Source organism: Elephantulus edwardii, unplaced genomic scaffold (assembly GCF_000299155.1).
Source record: "Elephantulus edwardii isolate Elephantulus edwardi_28Jun2011 unplaced genomic scaffold, EleEdw1.0 scaffold00330, whole genome shotgun sequence".
In the NCBI taxonomy this organism is placed as follows: domain Eukaryota; kingdom Metazoa; phylum Chordata; class Mammalia; order Macroscelidea; family Macroscelididae; genus Elephantulus; species Elephantulus edwardii.
This window is the reverse complement of record NW_006400080.1, coordinates 216,601-217,120: the sequence shown is the minus strand read 5'-3', so window position 1 is coordinate 217,120 and position 520 is coordinate 216,601.

Below are 520 nucleotides of genomic sequence, written 5' to 3'. Positions count from 1 at the left end.
CCCTAAAATATAATACTTTAAAACTATTCTCTCCCTCATAGACTTCAATGCAGTAAACATAATTTATCCAGTTTTTCTCAGTCTTACCCCACCCTGATGTTAGCCTCATTCTACAACAGTGGCATCATATAGCATTTGTACCTTTGTGACTGAGATATTTCACTCAGCGTCATGTCCTCCAGGGACACCCATTTTGAATAATATTGCATGAGTTCCTTGTTTTTCAATGTAGTGCAATATTCCATTGTGTGATATACCACAGCTTCTCTACCCATTCATTTGTTGATGGGCACTTAGGTTGTTTCCAACTCCTTGCTATTGTGAACAAATCTGCTACAAACATGGGTATGCATATATCTACTTGGATGTCGTTTATGGTCCCTTTAGGGTATATTCCCAGTAGTGGAATTGCTGAGTCAAGTGGTGACTCTATTTGCAACTTTTTGGGAACGCGCCACACCACTTTCCACAGTGATTGCACCATTTTATACTCCCACCAACAGTGAATAAGGGTTCCAGT